The sequence below is a fragment of the Aplidium turbinatum genome, chromosome 14, assembly GCF_918807975.1.
Source record: "Aplidium turbinatum chromosome 14, kaAplTurb1.1, whole genome shotgun sequence".
Taxonomy (NCBI): domain Eukaryota; kingdom Metazoa; phylum Chordata; class Ascidiacea; order Aplousobranchia; family Polyclinidae; genus Aplidium; species Aplidium turbinatum.
The window spans coordinates 11,970,806-11,995,237 of NC_137485.1; the positions used below are offsets into that span (position 1 = coordinate 11,970,806).

Consider the following 24,432-nt stretch of genomic DNA (forward strand, 5'->3'; position numbering starts at 1 on the left):
AAAACAAAGTAGATCTAACTTTCAGGTAGGCCTAACCTAGTTGGCAGTTGCTTAAAGCAGCAAAGCTTGAATTATTTCAATTAATTTTGATGACTGCTGATGTCTTCTACGATTAACACCGTAGCAGAACACTGTTTTAATATCTTTTTGTAAGTAACGACACCACAACAACATTTGTGTTTTGTCGCTTTTACCTTTTTCCAGACCTCTGCTATGCTATGGCAAGCAATAATTTTTGCTTTCTTCTTCGTCGTATTGCTTTGATGGTCGGAAAGTATATTTTTGCTTTGATGGTCGGAAAGAGAACATGAAACTGATAGCGGAAACTACTACGTAATATCGACTTTGTGTTTTTCACGCTTTTGCAAGCACTGTTAGCTAAAAAGGCTTCAGAAATTGTTTGTCCAATTAATCATTAGCTTACAGTTTTCAAAACTAAGTGTCAATCTTTTTTGCTTGCAATATGACTGGGCTAAAAGCTTCACCTTTCGCAGGTTCTTACAGTAAACTCCACTGTTTCAGTCTGTGATCTACATTCTACAGTACTTACTTTCACTCTTTCATTGCTTTCAATGTTGTCGACTGAAAAGACAAATCAAAATCGTATTTCTGGTTGTTTTGTAAATAACAAATACACGATCGTTTCATTTAGGCAAATATGTACCTGCGACAGATTTACGCTTTGCTTTTGTGCTGGGTCTAGTTTCTGGAACTCTGTACAAAGTCAAATACCTGACACTTTTAATTATTTCTTTCACACAAAATTCCAGCTTGAATAGTAAATCGCATATTGCCGACAGCTCAACAAAAGAAGAGTTTGCGATGGTTTTCTTGTGTTTTAACAGTGAGGTATGTCTGCATAGTGGTTTCATCTTAAAAAGCTGAGATATGCATTTAAAAAAATCAGTTCTTTATAGCCTATATTTATTTTGCAAAGCAGCCCATCATCAATTTTTGCCACTAAACTGCCAGATGGTGTGGGGAGTAAACTTTTTTAAAATAACAGCTATAAAATATTTCAATCACAAACCAACTGAGGTTTTTATTCTGTTTGAACGATATTTTTTACATCCTGCTGTGTCTGTGCGCAACCTTATCAAAACAAACTACGAATTAAAAAATGTTTGAATTAATCATCGCCAGATTTCAGAAAAAATGACCAATTTTTCGGTGCAAACTATTTATTAATGGTAAAAAAAGAAGCATCAATTAAGACAAGGCATAATAATGTAACAAGCGTTAGTCAGTTTCTTTTTTTCTTTTAGAAAAGGGAAGATTTTTTTAGGGAATTGTGCAACGCAGTGCGGTCAACCATGCGATTTTTCCTCAAACTGGGCTTGTATTTTTTTAGATTTGCAGGTTGCTTGTTTTTAGGCTTGTATTTTACAAATCGCGTATTTTTTAATTTTTAGACGTAATTTTAAAAAAGAAATTGAGATGGTTTTGCTGTTGTCAATATCCGCCTTTAGCTACTTTTTTTTTCGTTTTCAATATAATGATTGGGTGAAAATTACGTAACAGATATGATGCTGTTTGCATAGCATACGAAAAGCAGAAAAACATACGCCATCACCATTTGCAAAATTTTGAAGGGATTTTGTAACATAAAATTGTTATGACAAGGTATACGGTTTAGAGAAAAACTTACTCTGACGGCAAGGACATGACCCAGACAGCAAATCAGTCGATTTTTACATTGATTCAAAGTCTGCAGACGTTCCTGACGCTTATACTGACACACGCAAGCTTATACTTAAACTAAAGCTTGGACTCACAAAATAAAAGTCCCTCATTTTGAACTCGAAAACTTTTAAACTCTTGAGATTGCTGGGAAGATAGATTGCCTTTATAATTTTATTGATCCGGTAGCTCTTTCAAAGCCAATCTGGGGAGTTTTCATTTCCATAACCACGCGGTTGAATTTGATTGAGAATCACTAAGTTCGAAATTGAAAATAGTGTAGTTTGTGAACTAGAAACTGAATTTTTGCAGCATTGTTTGACACACAATATTCTTTCTGCCTAGAGTTTATAGCTTCTGACATATAATCAACAGTAGATAAAGCTGGAAAGGCACCCCAAAAGAATGACTTGTTTAGTGTCGCCCATTAAAACGAACCTCTGTGTATATTTTAGATAACCTGACCCATGGCCACCTGGAGATGCGGCCTGATTTGTCACATTTTGCAGATTTTGATTACAGCTACTGCTGGTGCTTGACTGACATTTTTTGAGATATTTTTACTTTTTGAGGTTTCCTAATGACATAAAACTTTTTTGTTGCCTTGGGGAAGCAATAGCAAATGAGAAAAAGTAAGTTGAAAAACGCAAAATTAGACTCTTATTGAAAATTTACAGTCTGACTAAAATCTTCAAAATCAAATTTTCTTTGTTTTTCAACATGTGAGGATGTTAAAACCTATTGTGACATCTCGGGAAAACAATAAAGAAAGCGTAAAAATCTAATTTTTAGAAAAATTTATTTAAACGTTTGCCCAAAGTTAGAAAAACTTGGAAATTTCTGCAAAATGTGACAAATCAGGCCGTATCTCTAGGTGGCCATGCCTGACCACAATCTCGTCTTATACCCTTAGATTTAAGCCTACTTTAGCGTTATTGAAATTAAAGTGAGATTGTAGCCTATCAAAACAAATTTTCCAAAAGAGCAACTTTTAGTTTGTAACCGATTTTAAATGATGAAATATCTTATAGTCCACTGCGAGAAAAATTCGAAACAAAAATAGACCTTGTTTCAAATCAAACTATGATTCTATTTGAATAAGATGAAGCTGAAGATACTATTCTTATAGCGAAATCAATTCTGAAAAAACTACGCCAAGAGGTTAGATTTTGTCGTGCAAATGCCAGCATTTTATGAATGGAAAATGGCAGTACCAAACTATGCCTAGATAGTCTACGTCTAAAATCATCATGTAGGCATTTTATTGCACAGACTGAGACAAAATTTACTACAACTCTTGCATAAGAAAAATATAACCACCTGTTCTTTCCCTTCCAGTGGCAGTAGCAATTGATCGGTTTCAGTTTTGCGTCTTAATTCATTCCCGACCTTGCCAGATAGATTACCTGCATCCACGCTTGAGCAAAAACATGAATTTTTAAGGAAGTTTGCTGAACCCTGCATGTTACTTTCAGCCTTAGTAAAACTGTTTTAGAACCAAAGTGCCAAGTTTGTGAAAGGAAGTGAATCATTCGCCTCGTGTGCCAAGGGAGCAAAAATAAGCACACGTTTAAAGCCAACGATAAAAGCAGCAAGCTCTGTCTTAGTTGCATTAGTTTAACGGTTTTAAACATCAAATTTACCAAAAGTTAGGATAACTTGCTTTTGAAATACGAGCTAGTTCAAGTTTCTGTACGCTGAAACAAAACGGTTGGACTGGAAACAAAAAGTTTTACTACACTGTGACGTATCTGAAGTTTTCTTACATACGTTGGTACTACATCAAGAAATGCTTTTGAAGTGAAACAAAGGGTGGCAGATCTAGAAATAAACAGTACATACAAAAATGGTTTTGCTTAAAAAAATAGCAACAGAAAAATAGTTTTGTTGTGTTGCAGGGTTAGGTTTCTCTTTGAAAATGGGCAAAAAATGCGCAATGTTTGTGTCAGATTGTAAATATAGAAAACGGAACAGGAAAAATGCGCTTTATCAAAACTACAGTACATCACAAAATGCCTGCATTGTAGGTCACTGGTAGCTTACCGAATCTCAAGTCTAAACAAAACAGTCCTGACAAGAAAAAAAAAGCAGGCTGCTTGTCAGTCTATAATCTATTCAACGGTGGGCAAACTGCGGCTCGCGAGCCGCATGCGGCTCTTCAACATACATTTTGTGGCTCTTGTATTGAATCGTAATATTACAAAAAAAATTAAGATTATTTTAAATATGTTATCTCGCGCTGTCAACCAAGCAGTGGCGTACCTAGGTTATGGCAGGCATGGCTCGAGTCGTGGGTGCCACATTGATAGGGGCGCAAAAATCGGTTGCTATAAATTAAAGTTTGTGACTAACACTTTCTTCAAAATCTAATTTGCGCCCAATAGGCAATACAATACAAAGATCAAAAAGGAGTCTCTCTTTTACTGTAGCCACTGTTAAACAATGGAATTGTGACGTTGCAAAAGCAACATTGTGCCTCTCCTGGCTCATTTTGCGCTCAGTCAGCAACAATTGGAAGTTTAGTAAAGTCGCGAAGTAGCGATTAGTTGAAGCTTAGAAGTAGCACCAGAACTTACTTAGGCTATTCATTTTTGTAAGAATTTATAAATCTAATCTGTTGTATTTGTATGACTTCAACTTGGCCTGACCAGAGCACTCAGTCTGTTCTGGGAAGAAATTAGCATTAAAGTATTATTGAGCCTATAAGCATGATTATACGAAATTTTGAGACCAAGAATTATGCTAGGTATGATTTATTTTTACGTGCTGTGCTGGCGCTGCTTAGAACTTAGCAGTCTGAAGTTTTGAGGTTCATTCACAAGCTGTGCTTTATGAATAAACGGTACCGTACTTTTACCTAACTTCCCCAAGTTATCAAACGGATAAAAGGAACTCAATTCGTAGTAGAACACACCAATATTGGGAATGATTTGCCATCGATTTTTCAATCTCTAGTTAGCATACAACCCAACGGTTACAAAACCCGCCGACAGGCAACAAATGTCTGCTACAAATTAAATTAATTAATATCAGTTTTTGAAAAAATCTGCAGGTTCCTGAGAATAAATATTCAGAACACAAAAAGACCACTGCACGACTCATTTCTGTTTTTCTAACAACTTATGGTTGTGAATCTTTATTCTCTGTAATGAACTTTGTAAAATCAAAACATTGTGCAACATTTACAAATGAACACTTGGAAGAATTAATTCGCACAGCATTAACAACTTATCGTTCAAATTTTCAGAGATTAGCGAGTCAAGTACAAAACTGATATGGATAAGCAATCATTGTGTTTTTATTGCTGTTATGTTATTTTGTGTCAACTGATTTTGCGGCTCGCTGGTGTTTATGGTTTATCCGCAAGCGGCTCTTTCTTTGAACAACTGTGCCCACCCCTGGTCTATATTCTTTTGAAAATGTTATAGGCTAGGCCAGGGGTCACCAACCTTTTTTGCATGCGGACCACTTTGGCACTAAGGAGAGCTGTGGCGGCCGCACTAATAAAATTTTAGGTAGGTTCACTCTTATGCTAGAAAAGAACGCATTTCGTACCTAATATCGAGCGTTACATGTTGTTCATATTTATGTTAGAATACTGCAGCAACAAAATTAATCGAACAACGCTACTGCCAGGCCAAGCTCCTTTTACAACACTTTTGACTTCTTTCTTGCTGTTGTTTCTCTGGGCAAGGAACTTTACGATAATTGCCTCTACCCAGTGATCGATTTCGAGTAATGGGTAGTACCAAATTTAAGTCATAGGTAGAGTAAACAACCGGAAACAGACATTGCAGTCGGCTGCAACGTGGGTCAGGTGTACGTCGGAAGGCGTACACCGATGCATAGCGCTCAAGTCCGCTTTCCCGCAATGCAGGATAAAGATAATAAAACAAAAAAACAAACAAAACATTGCCTAATAAACGAGGCCACTTGTTTTGCGCATTAATAGCCAGGCGAGCGGTTTCATTAGAATATTCATCGCCAAGCAAGAGTGGTGTTGTCACTTCGCTTCACAAAAGATATCTTGCAATTAACAATTTCAGTAAACAAGGAAATGTTTGACACATCGCATTCATCGCAATACAGGCAACAATAGTGACCTGCAAGCATATCAGCGAAAAATAGGCTCCAATAACAAGGAGAAAGAAATCAAGCACCATGAAATAAACGTTTGTGGAAATCACCGAAAAATCGTAATACTATCGTAATTCATGAACAGTCTTCCCTCTAAAAAAGCAATGAGTTGGTTTTTCATCCTTTTTGTGAGAGTCTGTAAAATCGTCTTTCTTTTATAGACAACTGTCACTTGCGATGCTCATCAGCGTGGCAAGAATTTGCTGATTAACAACATTTTGCAATACTTGCTTCGGCAGTACATGCTTCGGCAATACTAAAATTGGAACGATACAGAGAAGATTAGCATGGTCCTTGCGCAAGGATGACACGCAAAATCGTGAAGCGTTGCATATTTCTTAAAAAAAAATACATTTTGCAGTACTAAGCTAAATATTTTCATAATACAATCAGAAAAAGTCTTAAAATTAATATGTAATATTTTGCCAATTTATTACAAATTGAGTTGGCACACCGACCTATTTTGCCAACAAAAACTTGCATAAAGAGAACACTGCTCGTGAAACACAATAACGATGAAATGCACACTAGTGTTTACATGACATTTGCAAACTTAAAATAAGCAACCCTATGCTCACCGTCACAGACATTTTCGAAATTCAAAAACAGACATTTTAATCAACCAACGAGAAAGTGTGACTGGACATCGCATTGGGATAGCTTTAAGCAACACCCACCTAGAACTATAATCTGATTGGTCGGTCGGTTAAATCGTATGCAAAGCGAAAATATGCTTCCCGGAAAGTATTTTTTGCCTTCGTGCTCTTTAACTCCGCAAGAAAAGTATTTTTGGTTATACTTGTACGCTGATACCTTCTGCGGGCCGCAGCGATACAGCGTGGCGGGCCGCCAGTTGGTGACCCCTGGGCTAGGCTATGCAGAACCGAACTTATTTATATTTTAATTTTAGTGTTAATTATGCGTTTACATTGCTTAAAAAAGGATATTATCACAAATGATTTCCTAACGGCTTTTTCGCCTGGTTATTGATGAGACATTTCTAAACAAAAACATTTTGTTACGACCCAAAATTTTTTGCCCTCACTTCAATTCAAACAAGTAAAATTTTTTATTATGGTTTCTATCCAAATATTTTTTCTTTCAAAACAGCTGTAGGCATTAGTGAAGTATTTTGAAAAATACCTTGCACAGGAAAAACCACTCTCGAAGCAGTTTAACGTCTTTACCTGCACCAAGCATATTAAACAAATTAAACTATGCTCTTTTTTACATTGTAACCTGGCTATACTGCTACATGGCAACTGATGCAGCTTTTTGCAATGAAATCAAAGACCTAAAATGAATATGTTGGCTGAATTTACTACACGAGACGCCCAAAACCTCCCAAGATTTCTGAAATAAATCTTCACGGAAATCGTTCAAAAGTAAAACGAAAACACCAAACCGAACATGCAACTACCATTATGCAACGCTGTTCAATGCTGAGATTGTAAAATATGCTATTGGTGTTCTGGTACGTACGCCTACCACCGGCGTAAAACCATCGTTAATTTGACGATGAAGTTTAAAATTTCTCGTAGCCGGCATTGTCTTTCTTACATTGATTCTTTGTCTAAAAATGTTGAATTAAAGGGCGGGGAAACCCAAATTAACTTTTTGCGAGTTTTTTGTTTCAGCGTGATGTCATTGTGTACAACATGCGTTTTAGCAAAAAAAAAATTCACATTTTGTTGCCCTCGTCTCGCTAAGGCCGCTTTTGTTTGATACCCGCTTGCGAGGTCTCGTTGCGCATCAAGCTGCGATCCTGTTCGCTGTGACGTCACAAGGTACATATAGTTGTAGCCAAAAGTTTAAGACCAGACTTGATTTATGAGCATTTTTGCATTACTTCAAAATACTGGATCAGATATTGTTTCAGTTGCATCATCTTTATGCATCATCTTATATCTGGTGCAGTATTTTGAAGTAATGCAAAAATCATCATAAATCAAGTCTGGTCTTAAACTTTTGGCTACAACTATATGTACCTTGTGACGTCACAGCGAACAGGATCACAGCTTGATGCGCAACGAGACCTCGCAAGCGGGTATCAAACAAAAGCGGCCTTAGCGAGACGAGGGCAACAAAATTTGGATTTTTTTTTTGCTAAAACGCATGTTGTACACAATGACATCACGCTGAAACAAAAAACTCGCAAAGTTAATTTGGGTTTCCCCGCCCTTTAATAGAAAAAAGGACGGGTTTTGAACTGGGTCGACCCGTCAGAGATTGCTGCTCAGAAGTCAAAAGGTCGTCAGCTATTCAGACATGAAATTCCTAAGAGACTTATTAAAAAAAAACTTATGTCTGGATGTCCACCGAAAGTTGCTGATTAGGTTTTATGATCAAGCAAGTACAAAATTGATTGGTTCATGAACATCGTAAGCCGATATACGTAAAGAAGTGATAACAACAAGAATGCAACTTCTGCGATATTATCAAATAATAAAAAACAAACCGCAAACAAATATATCAATGGTTCTATTGATAGAATATGTTTCAAAATTGCTAAGTCACAAAATAAAAATTTAAAAAAGAAATCGTGCTATATTTTGTAAAGCTATGCCACTGCATATTATGTCGCTCGTCATCTTGTGGTCTAAGATTGTGTGACATAATCAGTGGATTTTTTAACTATAATTATGCATGGAAACACTCTTGGACTATTATACTGAAAGTAGGCTGTCACCAAAAATTCAAAATTTGAAAAATGCTGAGTGATAACACGTATAGTGGACACCCAAACTTTTCAGTAATCACATAGTGACTGTTATTATCGGGTGAATAAAGCATACGCTAATAATATTGTGAGTTGGTGTTTAGAAAACTGATTTCATTTCTTGAAATGAGATATCTTGATAAACATGCGCTACCCAGAAAGTAAAATCCACCATTTTTACATTGATTCAACGTTTTGGCTAAGCCAAAACCCTCTTGCGGTGAGGTTCGTCAATCACTTTGAAATTAAAGTTTTACACTAAAGGGCAATAAAGAGACATGAAAAGCAGAGACACTCAGACACTGCCACGCTATTCTCGACAAGCAAAGAGTCCAAACTTTTTTTGAGGGCATCTGCAACGTCTGCATATCAAATGTTTCACACTCAGAATGAATTAAAACGCTTTTCTTACAACCTGTTCCTGTTTCAATATGCATGATGAAATGAACGTTTGGCTTCATTAGCTTAGAGAACAGTGGTCGCATTGTGCTCACAGGCAAATCGCTCGACAATGTCAAGCTTGCTGGTTGTGAGCCCTTTGATGTTTAGCTAGAGGATTTGGAAAGGCTCCGAATCCTCGTCTCTGCGTCTCATTGTTCCAGCTAGGACAACCGTTGCCCTAACAAAGGTAGTTTTTGTGCTGCTTGGATCACTAACACCTGGAAAGAGGAGTGGATACACAACACCTCCACACCCTGCTCTTTTGTCCTCGATGCTGGATATATGCCACCAGGAAAGGCTCAGCCAACCTGCCTGGGTAGAGCTGAATCGCTTTTTACAGGCATTGGGCGCTTCGGATCTTTAACGCATAAATGAAGCCTATCAGCATCTGGGGTGCCAAAGAACAAACCGCAGACCACATATTCTACGGCTGGCAAACTTTTACTCAGACTTTTACAGCTGCCCGGCGACTCTACCATCAAGTGGCTTCCAGAAGAATGCCGGACATCTGACCCCAAATGAAACATCGTCTAGCAGTGGCGCGGGAACTATTTTTCTCTAGGGGGGGCTGAAGCTGTCGTAGTGTTATCAGCTTCTGGGGGGCTTCGCCCCCCAGACCCCCCCTTGTGTGCGAGTAGATTTATAAAACTGGTAGTGGCCATCCTGGCGCCTCCTGTATAAGATAAACGACGCCAAAACACACACATTAAAATCGAACAAATTAAAAAGTTATATGAAATCGACATTTTGTGGAAATGAGCTCTCACACGCTTCCGAAGATTGATTTTCGCTCAGATGTCGTTTTGTCTATGAACTGTGTCATGAGTTCTTTGACATCGACAGTTTCCAAAATGTTTTGGTGGACATGCATTAACGCAAGATGAGTAGCCTACCGTGAGTCTTTTTTTGTGTCATTGAGCTTCTCAACCCCGTTTTCAGGCGTATTAGAGCAGAAAGAGAACGTTGTGATGATGCAGCTGAAACCGAGAGGTAAAGGCAGAGCACGAATTTTCGCGTTTCTTTGAAAAGATCTAGTGTTTGAGGGTTTAGTTGCGATAATAGCTCAGCAACCTTTCGAACGGAGTTTGCGGTTTTTTTACTTACAACATCGCTGAGCAAAGTAAGTTTCGTTTTTAGGCGATGGCATCGGGTAAGCTGATCTCAGTATCAGATCTTTCCTTACCGTTTACACAGCTCAAAAGGGCCTTTTCTCTGTTGGCTGCTGTAAGCAGATCCGCCTGGTCGAATCTTCGATCAAGCTCAGCTTGAACCAAATCAAGGGCTTCGATGTATTGCCGTTTCCAAGCTCCTTTTCCCGCAGACGACAAACTATCCGATTCCTCTGTGTTTCGAAATCTTGCTGGAGTTTTGCTCACTCGGGGATCTTTTGGCGTCTTTAGGTTATTAGCAGACGCAAAGACGTTCGCTGCTTCCATAAGCTTGGAAACGAATTCATCTTTTCTGAGATTTCTGATCCGTTCGCGGAGAATGGTGATTGATTCCAAAGCTGAAGAAGCAGAGATCTTCTTGTTTTGGAGCTGTCTTGCGACGGCTTCTGCAGGCTGAAAAACTTCACAGCTGCAGGTAATCGCAAAATAAAGCCGCATAGTGCGTGCTTGTTTTACCAAGCCGAATATGTTTGCATGTGCGTCTTCTCTCATTGCACAATCTTCTGTCATGTCGGTCAGATATGACAAAGCAAAATCATATGTTATATTGTAGCCTAATGTTCAGAAGTAGCCTACAGCATGAAATGTAAATATTGCAGAACGATGTCCAATAAACGATGGACCGCCGTGTTAGTAGGGAGGGTGGCTAGTACCGCTACTGCGAGGTAGCCTATATAGCTCCCTATGATTGACGACTCTTTATTGCAAATGATGAGCGCGACCACACGTAACAAGAACTCGATTCATCGTAGCAATATTATTGTTCAAAAAATTTTCTGAAAATATGTTATGTAGGCCTACCTTAAATTGTCAGAATTTTCTAGGGGGGGCTGAAGCAATTATTGAAAATTCCAGGGGGGGCTGAGTTTGTTCTAGGGGGGGCTGCAGCCCCTTGAGCACCCCTACTTCCCGCGCCCTTGTCGTCTAGAAACACAACTCCTCATGCAAAAAAGCAGATGCTGAAAGATCATCTGACACACAAACTAAACAACTAATCGTTGTTCGGATATATCAAGCATTTCAACATCCTTAGAAAAAAATACTCGATCGACTCTAAAGTAGTCCTGTTGAATAGACGACCTACACGAAATAAAAAGAACAATCAATTTTAAAAAATGCAAATGTTTGGTAAACGATTTTTGGTCTTTTTGTTACGATCGGCTGCTAAATCTTCTTGCGTTTGAGGTCGCCACAGATCACGTTGTTACATCCTGGCGCAGTAGTCAATGGACTGTGTGTTCATCGAGCGTTGTGAGGTCCACATATCTGTCCTGGGGTCGATATACAGGACAATGGTAGATAATGTGGTGTGCAGTCTGAGAATCTGAGCCACACGCACAAGATGGTGAATCGGCGAGGCCCCATTGGAACATGTTGCTGTTGAAACGGCCCACCCCAGTTCGCAATTAAGCGATTGAGCTTCACGCATTCCTTCCGAAAAAAATCAAAAATGAGACGCAGTAAGCATGTGTTTAGACGTTGTTATGTTTTGTGTATATGACCAACATATGTACATAACGCATTAACAAGTTTTTCCTTCGAACACGAGCTATTTATGTTTCTTTCCGTAATTAATAAAATGTTATGAAGTTCGTCACGATTGTTACGAAAACAATTTAAAGTTAGTTAATCTTGAACAATTCTGTAACTTAATTTTTGATTTGGGATTAGCAAAGCCAAACAAACGTGAACATTCGTAAGAAACCGCTTTGATGATGACTCGAAGGCTCGCCCACCAGTTCTTCTAACACGAAGCGGTAATTAGAATTGTTTTCTTATTTGATTTTCGTTTTTCACAAATTAGATTTGTTTTGATACCAGGCCCAAGGCTTTAGAATTATGGAAAGGGCGTGTGTCATGTTTGAGGAGTGTTGTTTTTACTTTCTGAATTTGGTAACTTGTGTAATGTGTGTAATTGGTAAGAAAAATACCAACCAACAGACTCATAGACCGGAAGTCATTGTTTAGCATGGGGGATAGTCGTAGCCCATACAAGACTTAGAGATCACGTTTATTTACCCTAGTTGTTTTTTGAAATGCGACATTTTGAGTCATTGCACTTACTTGAATAATTTTTCGTAACGCCTCATTTCTTGCTTTGAATTATTCCACTTACATCATCTCACGTTCTGCCATTGCTGCTTAGGCAATAAAAAACAAGAAAAACAAAAAAAAAATCAACATTTTGTGGTTTTAAGACATTATGTTCAAAACACGATAATTTTGAAAATTTTTTTTTTGGTGTAAATTCAAAACTAGTATAATCGTTTTGGACCGTTGCTTTTTCCATTAACTTGCCTCTCTCAAAACGACTCTCTCTCTCTATCGTTACGTCATTAATTTAAAATCGTGAAAAAATGTTTGAACAATGATTCTTCAATTCCCTGAAGAATCAAGGGAATGTAGGCCAGTATTTTGAAAAACTGTTTAAAAAAACTTTTTTTTAGTAGAAACAAAACTTCTTGCAATGTATTTAACTTGAAACAAAGACAACAAACTTTGTGACAAACCTAATTGCTTTAAGCTTTCGAAATATTTTTAAATCGTTTTTGTGGTGAACATTTCTAAGCCACGATAAATAATTTGTTTGTTAGCTTTGAATTCACAGTGAAATGAATTAATGCTTAAAAAAAATCAAGACAAAAACTTTTGCTTCCAGCATCGAAATGAAATGCAAAATTTTGTAACATATTTTGCTTAAAATTTTCTGAAGTTTTTGCGAAAAGTCGTAAATATTTAAAAAATGTTTTGTCCAGGTAGGCTAAGCCTGCTGCTACAACATCTATTGTATAATTAAACTTTAGGGTACTTGTTTGACAAAAAACAAAAAAACATTGGTAACAAAACTTTGCTACCATATTGCAATAACGTCTAACTCTAAACAATGAAACGATTTCTACATCGTTGAATTGATGCTTTGTTTTGGAATACCTTGCACTTAAAAAATTAATTGCAGCTTCGGCCTCTTTGTTACAATCATTTAAGCGTTTTTAATTGCTCAAGCCTATTTTGGTACCAAGAGCCCACATGGTTCAGCCAAGCACATTAAGCGGTTGTGCTTGAAAAACTTCAACGAGCGAAACAACGATTGTCATATTTTCCTATTGAAAAGTGCGTTATTAGTGAAAAGTTTTTGTGTACAAGCCCCTCCTTCAAGTGCGACATGACGCGGAGATATCGCTGACTTGCTCGTAATCACAGGTTTCTTCAAGTTGGAAATTTTTATTGACTATTGATTCCACCAAAAAGTACACGAAACCACGTGACCAATTCGTCAATAGCGTTGACTCGTATTTTGTAGCATGACGTCAACAATGACACCACGTCCTTCAAACGACCATGACAGGTAATTTTTTGTTATTTAGGTTAAACCCAAGACAGAAAAATCCGTCATTTTTACATTAATTCAACGTCTGTAGAAGTTGAATCAATGTAAACATGATGGATTTTGTTGTTTGGGCAAAATGGTTCAGGCTGAATATTTAAGAAAGTGTTTTGAAAAAGTATAAGGCCCATTCCGCTCAGAAGGTGTGGCAACAAAGAAGGGGCTGGGTAGCAATGAAACACTTGGCCTGTGCCAGGAGGTGATGAAGAACGGATAGTTCAGTTATCCATTACAAGCCGCTAATTGCTGCTTTCCTTCCCTGTGAACTTAACGTTCACAAATGAATTTATATTTAATTTTCAGCTTAGACTGTGGCACGTGTGCTGTACAATGAAGAGCCAAGCAATTAGTCGGATAAACACTGGCTTCAAAAGGCGATAATTTCGTTTGCGAAACTTGGCAGATGACTTGCGGTTTAACATTTTAAAACTAGAAAATGACATATTCTATTTTCGCTGATATGGAAGTAATTTAAAAATAATTGTTACTTTTATTAGACGAATTGTTTTCTTTAAATAAAAAATTAACCTGCACAAATAATAAAAGTACTTCAATTGCTTTGTGACCTCTTGCATAGCAAATACAGCTACAGTGCATGGTGCAAATATCCCACTGCGTTATGGCATGTATTGGTTATAATAGTGCAGGAGGCAAATTTTGTTCATAAAATACGTCAAAGGAAGACGAATCTTTATTCTTCGTATTCGGATACTTTGTAATAATGAATTCTTTATCGTTATTTCGTTTCTTTCACGTGTGTTTGTTCATTGAATAAATAAGTTATAAACTAAAATGAGAACTGCACATTTAAAGTACTATCCAGACACAAACTTCTACTAAAATTAAACAAATAGTTTATCCCAAGACAGTTAGCCCACCGCATGTAATAGGTGTAAGAGGCTAACTTACAGTATAAACAACGCCTGTTTTTGTTTGGAATCGCACGATCAATATTTTCTATCCAGTTTTGTCAATAGCTTCTGCGATAGTTTTCAAGAGCTATTACATCATTGATGAGCTTTCGGTAAATAATATTTCTAAAAAGATACAGCATGCTATTGTTTGGATGAGTAAGCGTTCAGACAACTGAGCTTTTTTTGGGGAAAAAGTGTTAAGAAAGTGATGGCAATGCGTAGGTGTCGAAGTGTATTCCTGTTTTTGTTTGGACTACAATTCAAGCTTCAAAAGCAAATACCGGAAGACAGATTTCCCAAGATCAGCACTAGTCTGCAAATCCGGATATCCTAATTTTTACTGTGAATCTTTTTGCTTCAGTTGTATGGAGAATTTTATTGCCACCGACATAACTGGTATCAATTTTAAACTGCTTTTCTTTGGCAAGCCACGCGCTTTTTGAAAATCTTTGAGAATTATTTTTATTTACGTGTCACCTTGTAACCAATAGAGACCAACTTTTGCAAGTTTAAATTGTTGTTCGATAAACAAAAATTTCAACTTCGTACAAACTATTGTGTACAAAACACATAAAAAACTGAATTCTTGTATTTGGAAATTTTCTTCATGAATGAAGAATGATAATTTTCTTTATTATAAAATTCAATCCGCTGAAATTCTGAAATTTACTTTAATCTAAGTTAACAGCTTTGTGTGTCGCTTTTATGGCAGCAAGAAATTGTTTCACTATTTGGAGTAACATGCTGAAAAGTTTAGGTGTCCATCAAGAATATTTCTAGCAGGGGGTTGCAACGTTTGTCTGATGAATGCAAACAGTAGCGTAGCCAGAAATTTGGAAAGGGGGGGTTTTGACAACCCAGCGGCGGGGGGTCTGGGGGGCCTCCCCCAGAAAATTTTGAAAAATTACTTTGAATTTGGTGCATTCTGAGAGCATTTTCAACAAAAATGTGGGTATAAATATTCCTGTAAAATGATGCTGTCCGGTGGCATAGCAAAAGGATAAGATCATGTTTTTTTCGGCATTTTTTCGGTAATAAAGCTAAGTCTCTATGTTTTCTTGTTGCTAATTCCTGGCTGAGATGTTTGAATGTTTGGTATTGGCAAAACTCGCTCTTTTAATGCAGTTTTGTATAAAATTAGGCAATTTTTTTTAGACTGAAAGCATCATTCTCAATATCGCGACGTTACACGCTTGCCAAAGGGGGGGGGTTGTAACCCCCAAAACCCCCCCTTGGCTACGCCACTGAATGCAAAAGTAAAAGCAGAAACATACTTGTTTCATTGGCGTTTCGCGCTTCATGACAATGCGCATCCTCACAGCGAAAAAGTAACACACAAAATAAAATTTACCAAGTCATATACTGCACTACTGCAGTAAGGTTGAAGGCAAGAAAAAAAAAAACTAAAATCTTAAAAAAAACATTCTGGACACAAACAACTTTATATTCTATTTTATCAGTTTAAATCAATCCCACACAGCAGTGTAAAAACGACGGATTTTGCTGTCGGGGGTAGCATTTAGTTGCATTTTGTTTTACTGCACAAGTGCACACCTGTGAATGAAGTAAAATTATTTGTGTTCCATCATACCAAACTTGCAAGCTGTCACAGAGCTCCGTAGTGCACGTTCCGTCGTGTAAAGGGCCCTCAAGAATCGATGGCTTCTGCACAACCAGGATAAGTCGCCATTTTTTATACTTTTTCAACGTTGCCAGACCTTAAATGACAACAGCTGGGAATAAGCATGACAGTTTATCCACTATTTTATTTGAAATCAATCGGATCTGTAGCAATGGTCAGACCGTGTGCAGCTCAGGATCTTTTTGTTGGCAACTGGCTGAAAACCGCTAAGTTTGTGTTTAGTTGGATTACGGCTGCGCGAAAATTCCCTTTTTGATAAAGCGTGATTCGCCTTTGCAAGTGTTAAATGGAAACCTCACTGTTTAGATCATTATCACTGATACTTTTATTTTATTGTGCAGAAAAAACCTCTCTTCACAATTAAATTGACATTATGAGTATCAAGTTTCTTGTCTTCCCAAGACTGAATCGTTGTTGCAAGTAGCCTACGTCACACTGTGATGCAAGTTTCCAAATAATTGTTTTTAAAAACTTGTTTTTTTAAAGATATGAAAATATGATTGGATTAAATTTAAATTGAATATTATAAAATGTGATATCAGTCAGACTATATTGTATAGTGTATATTTTAACAGCCACGACCATTGTGGTAGCTGGGTATGATCAAAGAAATAATATTGAATACAGGACTAATGTTTTACAACCCACTAAAGTCATTTGTCCAAATAAATACAAGTGCACAGTAAAAGTAGCCCAAACATCTTTTCGAGACATCTAATAAGCGTCGTCTGCAAAAGTTTTTAAATCTTTTAATTTATTTTAGTTTACAGATACGCAACTTCAAACAACGATTTCCTTTTCGTAAAGGGTAGCATCAGCCGTCAAAACCCAAAACATTATCACACAATATCTACGATTAGCCTAATCATGGCCTAAGTATTTTTAAAGTCTATCGTTTTGGGTGGATGTAGCCAGCATTGGAAGGTGTAAATTGATACGAATCAGAAACCACCAGATTAAGTTGGTAAACATTTCATGTATGTTTTTGTTGTTTGGCAGCAGTCTGAATTCGTTTTTTGATGCTATTGTTTTAAATGAATACAGCATTTAGAACTAAACAGAATGCTAGGAACAGTGGGGATCAGTCGCTATAATTACTTTGCATATAACAATACAACATCATAATACAGACGTTCTCTCAGAAAATGACCTTTTAACCGGAATCGTATAAAGAACAGCTTTTCAAAGGTTGTGGGAAAAAGTAATTCATCAAACATTTGGTATGCTGCTCACTGGTCGATTCACACTTTCTTAAAAAAAATCTCAATTTAAAACCTTCGCAGACTTTAAAAATGTAAAAAGTTCTTAAGAGATTTATGCATGACAAGGAGAGCTACCTTGTGCACCGTAGTCGTGTCGTTTTGTGATCGTACGATTGCAAAATTTGCGGACAATCGGGCGTTGTCTTTTTGTGTCAAAGAATGTGCTGAATGTGCATGTCATCGCGATGTGTCAAAAAATCAACAACACAAGAAGACGTCATAATTGTATCGACTCGCACACTTGGAAGTTTTTGACAGAGTGAAAGTGGTTAAGTACAGGTAGGGGCATAAATACCAGGGCATCAACCACTGCCCTACAAACCCAACTGTAAAAATTGGGTGCCGTTTGCTTGCATGTTACGACATAAATGCATATTCTTCAAGATGCGATTAGTTGTTCACTTAGCCCCACTGGCAACAACCCACAGTTGCGCTACTAAATACAGGCCAGGCAAAAGTTTTTACAGTAGCACAAAAAAAAATATGGTTTTTAAACTGGTTGTCTGCAGACGTTAAATTCGGATAGAAAAGGGGTGATTCACTAGCTGCAAGCGTGCATCTTAGCCGGTGAAACTTCTACCTTTAGATTGTTTCAACGTTTAAAGACGTTGAAATAATGTTAAAAAGGCAAATTATGCTTGTTGGTATAGCAAGCATTTGGACAAATCAAACACAATGTAAAGATCAAATACATTTACATCACAATGTAATTGTAATCCGACAGCAATGTACCCATGTTAGGAAAGACTGTAAACATTGCTGCTGTCAAAGTACAGTATCCTGGACATGTAGTGTTAAAATAAATTCAGATTATTTTTTCAAACACCCTATCATCATAACTGAGGTAAAATGTGATTTAGCGTTCCGAGTTATCTAATCAGATCATTTCAGGCTTTTCTTATCTTGTGCGTGGTTAATAATAACCCAGAGTTCTTGCAAATGTGCCATTGCCTAACCCTATGCCATTCTAAAAATGACTAACTGTATGCCAGTAATTTTAACAAATTTGCATGCAAGTGGCTTACATACATAGTTTTCAGAATACTCAGAGAGTACTCAGACATAAGTTTTATTTAACATAACTAACTTTTCTTACGACTATTCTTACGTCATTCGACGTATAAGCACGGCGTTATACAACACATACTAAATAACTAAAACAACCTTGCTGAAAAACTTCCAAATCAAAATTGGTCCAGAATGACACATTTTTTTTGTAGCAAGGGAGTCTTCTCTGTGACGCAATGATTGTTTTTTATTATTTATGCGACCAAATTACTGGCGCAGTCACATTTCTCCCATTGTTCGGTTTCAAGGCAAAATATTTTCTTTCTTTACGACTTATCAAAGCATGTTATCCAGATGCTTGCGCAACTCAGTGACGAATTAAAACTAGGAAGCAGCAAAATTAAACTCATTTGGTAAAAGCAGCGATGAGTCACCGTTTTCTGTGTGCGTTGTTTCACAAAGCCGATGCGGTCACTGCCTGTTGACGGTATTTTCATGGCGACACGTAAATCGTAAAACTTGTTTAGTCGGGGAGTTTCCAACGGGATAGAGATAAGAACGCTATAACAAGCTGAAATCTGGGCGGTGGCTCATACCTCACAACTTTACAATTTTTACATCTTTTCAACGTTGCTGTAAACAAAGAACTTTTGCTGGGTGGATTAGAAGTTTAAACATGGCAGCCATCAGCCACTAAATGGTGGCAGTTTGATGCTGCTGCTGTTGCTATGGATTCAATGAACAGATTTCCGCAACGTTCAAGTAGTGCGAAATGGATTTCTGTACAAGGTTATGTAAATGTTGAACTGATTCACTGGTGATTGACAAGCACATCACACCTCGAACTGAGCTGTGTTAGTTAACACCAAATATGAGTTACATGACCGTTGTTCAACGATATTTGTCACATAAGGGTTGCCGGGTGCGCTTGTATTATGCGGTATCCCATACTCGTCAAGATAAAGGCTATCCACTCAATGAGAGTGCAGTCTAGAAATGTAACGTGATTTCATTTAATGCCAGTGACAAACACCTTAGCTATTTTTGTAAAATTTAGATTAGGGTTTGGTCTACTCTATAAAGTAATTGTGACATTCGTTTTTCTTCTAACTTGTAAACAAATTTGTACGGTGGCCTCCTGTGCAAAAAAGATTGACCGTAAACCACATAGCTTATACACACAAAAGATTACATGCAGTCCAGACAAAAGCATCCAGAGATATCCGTAATTTTGTGTCCTTTGTGCAGAAAGCTTAATGTTTGTTTATTCTTTTTTAAAACTCCTTATCTCTTTGTACATCGATCAGTCTAGACAAAAATGTCACCTGAGAGACGCTGATGTAATTGATGTGTCAATGATGTGACTTTAAACTTGTTGGAAGATCGAAGATCATGGAATGATAATTGAAACAAACAAGAACTTTGGCAGCTTGCCTCTCAACCTACTCGTCACGGATGGGATCAGATGTCGAAAGGGAAATGGGTGTGACGTGATTTACAGACAGCAACGTCATTTCAAGCTCTTTTCAAATCCATCCACAGCACAGTGCCTTGTAAACATTCCAGCGAGTTGGTATGAGTTTCTCCTTCAACAAGAAAAGCAAACAGACATCATATTGCAATTGTGAACTAGTTTAACCGAAAAACATTTCCAGTTCTCATTCTATAAATACTTTCTGCGCTATTTCAAGTCTTTACATGCACAAAAATAGATTTGGTCTTAAAAATGATGGAAACTCTTTCTGACACGTTCCATTCATCAAAGGAATTTTAAATATAAGCTCAGCAGCAATAACGTTTAAGAAAAACACAAACTTTTGGTTTGCCGTTTACGGTGGATACTTAGTCCTGTTTAATTTAGAATTTCAGAGTAACAATTGAATGTAAGCAACAACCATACATGGAAACAAAGCTCAAGGCTAGAGTCGGACTATGTGTGGGCCTGACACAAACAAAGTGTCCTGATAACTTCAAAAGCCTTACAAGATGATTACCATGAAAATTTAGCTGCCTTTTCCCTTAAGACGAGATTTAGTTCATTTTACAACGATGCGTCGTTAATTTATGAAAATACTCCTTTTCCCTTTTCTAACTGCATGCGGCTTTTTACCAACTAGTTTATAGTTTGAAAATCAGAGCTTTTATCTTTTTTTTCAAAACAAGTCAGAAGCTATGTGGTTATTGTTTGGTGAAAACTTCGCATTCAGGTTCTTCCTCTTTGTATACATTTGATTGGATAAAAATATCCAATAGCATGAGCACAACTTTATGTCTTTCATAAAGTAGCATTGCCGAAAAATCGTAAAAAAACGGAATTTTAAATTCATAAGAATATTTCTAAAAATATTTTTGCCATGTTTGATGTATAAAAATCTGCAAGTATCATTGTTTTAATTAGATTACCCTTTCCGAATCCATAGCAAACCGTATTTCTTCAAGTGACGGATGTAGGCCAAAGTGATAGGTAGCTTTATAGCCTTTCTCCAAACAATGCTTTACACCAGGGGTCACCAAATGGCGGCCCGCCACGCTGTATCGCTGCGGCCCGCGGAAGGTATCAGCGTACAAGTATAACCAAAAATACTTTTCTTGAGGAGTTAATGAGCACGAAGGCAAAAATACTTTTCGGGAAGCATATTTTCGCTTTGCATACGATTCCACCGACCGACTAATCAGATTATAGTTCTAGGTGGGGGTTGCTTAAAGTTATTCCAATGCGATGTCCAGCCACACTGTCCCAGTGGTTGATTAAAACATCTGTTTTCGAATTTCAAAATTGTCTGTGAGCATAGGGTTGCTTATTTTATGTTTGCAAATGTCATGCGTTTCACCGTTATTGTGTTTCACGAGCAGTGTTCTCTTTATGCAAGTTTTTGTTGGAAAATTAGGTCGGTGTGCCAACTCAATCTATAATAAATTGGCAAAATATTATATATAAATTTAAGGACTTTTTCTGATTGTATTATGAAAATATTTAGCTTAGTAGGCTACTGCAAAATGTTTTTTTTTTAAAGAAATATGGGACGCTTCACGATTTTGCGTGTCATCCTTGCGCAGGGGCCATGCTAATCTTCTCTGTATCGTTCCAATTTTAGTATTGCCGAAGCATGTACTGCCGAAGCAAGTCCTGCAAAATGTTGTTAATCAACAATTCTTGACACGCTGATAAGCACCGCAAGTGACAGTTGACAATAATCAAAGAAAGACGGTGTTATAGACTCTCACAAAAAGGATGAAAACCAGCTCATTGCTTTTTTAGAGGGAAGACTGTTCAAGAATTACAATTTTTCGGTGATTTCGACAAGCGTTTGTTTCATGGTGCCTAGTTTCTTTTTCCCTGTTATTGGAGCCCATTTTTCGCTGATATGTTTGCAGGTCACTATTGTTGCCTATATTGCGATGTGTCAAACATTTCCTTGTTTACTGAAATTGTTAATTGCAAGATATCTTTTGTGAAGCGAAGTGACAACTCCACTCTTGCTTGGCGATGAATATGCTGATTTTTTTGTTTGTCGTATCCAGGTTTACACCTGGTAGGCCTAGTTGAAGATTTAGATTAAGCGGACGGGAAGGCAAGGAAGCCAATCTGGGTACGAAATGCGTTCTTGTCTAGCGTAAGAGTCAACCTACCTAACATTTTATTAGTGCGGCCCGCCACAGCTTTCCTTAGTGCCAAAGTGGCCCGCATGCAAAAAAGGTTGGTGACCCCTGCTTTACACAAACAACTACATAATATTGACTTTTCGAGTAATTTCCGAAGGCGTGTTTGAAACCGATTAGGAAGCAATCTTTTACCACAAACCTCAGATAATAGTCAATCACAAAATTAGTTTAAAAATAACTTTTAGTAAAGTTAATTATTTCTTGGGCTATTGACTTGTTCTATTTTGGAATCAACTTTTGTTCTTAGGCGTTGCATAAGAACAAAATTTGTTAAAGGATTTCATTTTGAAACACATCACAGATTGCAATTTTGATCAAATCTTTCACACTGCATGTCCGAACATATTCGCAACCACCAAGTAATGTTGAAAAGACGTTGAAATACCTAGCACATCCCGTTGCTATTTGCGTGACGCAACTGCGGTCACGCGCAAGTACAGATGACGTCAACAACTGTAGCAGTCATTTGCGAAGTCGGTTTCTCATGGCTCTATTGTGACGTCACTCTGGGTCAAGGACCTCTGTTACTCGCGTCATCTGTTTTTTACTTTTAGCAAAAGAACGTTTCGGTTTATTGTTTATTTGTTAAATCAGCTCAATCACAAACAAATGAAAATGCAAACAGGTCGTGAAACCAGTGAAGGCATAAACTCGTTTCTGAATGGGTGAGATTTTTTTTGGGGGTGTTTGCAGCAAAGTGTGAGGTTTTTCTCGATGACTATTTCGCACAGCTGAAAAATATTTTGTCTGGTGAGGTTTTGTTCCAGTGAATATTAAACCCATTCTTGCACCAGTACCTTGGTGATTTATATCGTCATTGCATGTGTGGTACTTAAAGGGAATTTAGTTTAAACATTTCTCTTTAATTCTCTTCAGAAAAGTACCTGTGGAGTAAAACTTCGCATGACATCGACACCACAAGTCCCAAATAAACACGATACTTATTTCTTCCAGTGCTCAGGAATATTTTTTGTTCAAAAATATCCCCGAAAAACGGAAAGTGAAATATACAATATGATCTTTGAAATGCGCAACTTCTGTTTTCAAGCCCATCCAACCACGGAAATGTCTTAAGCATAAAAGCAACCGACTCATTCAAAGACATAATAGATTCAAGTTTAAAAGTTCTATTTTTTGCCACAAGAAGTGAGCCATAATAAAGTTGTATTTCTCCCAATTAGCAAGTAGGCTACAAAGTTAGTGCAAATTTTGTGCAACAACTCAATAAATAGCGTTGTTTTTGTAAATCAAGCGACGTTTTTAAATGAGACTAGCGGCTAGTCACTAGCCTATTTGTGCAATTAATTGGAAGCTGCTTGAAGTTTCCAATTAATTGATTGTCCTTCCCTTTTCTCGAGTGCAACAAAATTGTAGTTATAGACCATTGCCAAATGCCACAGTCCTACAACAGTTTCTGTGGAATATCGCTACAGTACCATGAGTACCATGCTTTCATGATCAGAAATAAAAATACACTGAATTGAACAGTCGATGACTTTTACTGCCACGTTGACCAGCCATGTCGTTTCCACCTCTGCAATTATTGGCTCAGCACGAATCTATCCTTAGATTCATGCCACGCACAGATTCAGGTATTCTACAAGCAATTTTCCAACTCCTTGTACAAGTACTACTTTTAGGTGTCCTGTTTTCGTCCTATTTCATGAAATCAACAAAGCTGTCATACTTTGAACGAACTAACCTGATTTGTGTAATGCCATCAATCAAATTTGAAGGCGAGAAAACTTGTGTGTGGTAAGTTGATAGCTACTCTAATAATGAAAAATCCCAAGTTTACGTTTGTGCATGAAGTGAACTGAATAATTTTTCATGAATTTCCTGGGAGGAAATATGGAAACGTGACAAGTTGGGTAGATGAAAATTTCCAGCGGGAGTCGGAAAAACCCATTTCAACGACCGAAAAGTCCCATTCGAAAGAAAATGACACCGTGACATAACAGATACGTAACGTTTTCAAGCAGGGTACAAATAATTTATAATGTTTTATTTATGCAAAATATAACGTCATGCTTTGGAAAAACATTTTTCGATTTACATTTCAACAACTTTGAAAAGAGGAACTATATGCAATGGTCCGTTATCCGACAACTTATCAATATGTGGATATATTCTGCACTTAGTAACTACATTTTCTACTAATACTATAGGCCAAACCAGTAGTGGGATTCGACCAGTTCGCACCAGTTCGAGCGAACCGCTTCCTAAAAATAAAAAAGTATGCAGAACCGGTTCTTGGCCAACTTTTTCGAGTGGACCTAACTAACATAATCACCACGTGAGTGGCCAGATATGGCTAATTTTAGTCAAAACGAACCGGTTGCCTACTGTTCAGTTCTGTTGTTTTTATTTCTGACCAACAGAACTGAACTAGAACAGAATTGAACAGATTCT

The 24,432-nt window shown here is 37.4% G+C and overlaps 1 protein-coding gene and 2 non-coding genes across 3 annotated transcripts in view; 2 read left to right on the top strand and 1 right to left on the bottom strand.

The window, feature by feature from the left end:
* Nucleotides 1-22,391, top strand: part of LOC145783507 (E3 ubiquitin-protein ligase RNF14-like) — a 311,490-nt gene extending 289,099 nt beyond the window's left edge. The window contains exon 7 of the mRNA XM_082595396.1: nucleotides 22,381-22,391. The gene's annotated coding sequence lies outside the window, so the exon portion shown is untranslated. The remainder of the gene's footprint in view (nucleotides 1-22,380) is intronic.
* On the top strand, nucleotides 6,054-6,156 carry LOC145783731 (U6 spliceosomal RNA). Its single transcript, XR_014290950.1, has one exon. It is a non-coding gene; the product is annotated as a U6 spliceosomal RNA (small nuclear RNA).
* On the bottom strand, nucleotides 21,370-21,472 carry LOC145783722 (U6 spliceosomal RNA). Its single transcript, XR_014290943.1, has one exon. It is a non-coding gene; the product is annotated as a U6 spliceosomal RNA (small nuclear RNA).
* Nucleotides 22,392-24,432: the final 2,041 nt, after the last annotated feature.